This window comes from Sinocyclocheilus rhinocerous, unplaced genomic scaffold (genome assembly GCF_001515625.1).
Source record: "Sinocyclocheilus rhinocerous isolate Xijiao unplaced genomic scaffold, SAMN03320098_v1.1 scaffold22, whole genome shotgun sequence".
NCBI classification, from domain to species: domain Eukaryota; kingdom Metazoa; phylum Chordata; class Actinopteri; order Cypriniformes; family Cyprinidae; genus Sinocyclocheilus; species Sinocyclocheilus rhinocerous.
Window position 1 is genome coordinate 287,809 of NW_015642832.1, and position 425 is coordinate 288,233.

Genomic DNA, 425 nt, shown 5'->3' on the forward strand with positions numbered 1-425 from the left:
AACTCCTTATATGGGCATTTCTCCCGGAAGAACGCGCCCGCGCATGCATCGACCAGAGCAAGAGCGAGATCGCGCCCATCAACGCGCTTCATCCGGTGGCAACGCTGCACGGGACTTGCTCGAGAAGAATGTCTCCAATTCAAAGAAGTGTGTTTTTGGTTGTAAGTGAAAGATAACATTGTTCAGCTTCCTAAAGAACCCGCGTTATGTAGACAGCTGATACAGTTTGTTTTTCCAGAGCAGCAATGGCGTTTCACAAGTGTGTTTGTTGACTAACGTTTTATAAACAAGGCCCAGTTCGACGCTGGATTTGCACATCGTTTGATACTGAAAGATGGAGCGGTCCCAGCTATAAAAGATCAAGTGAAACGGCATCAAATGTCTGTTTTGTTGGCATTCGGCGCCCAAGTGCTCATCACTCTTTA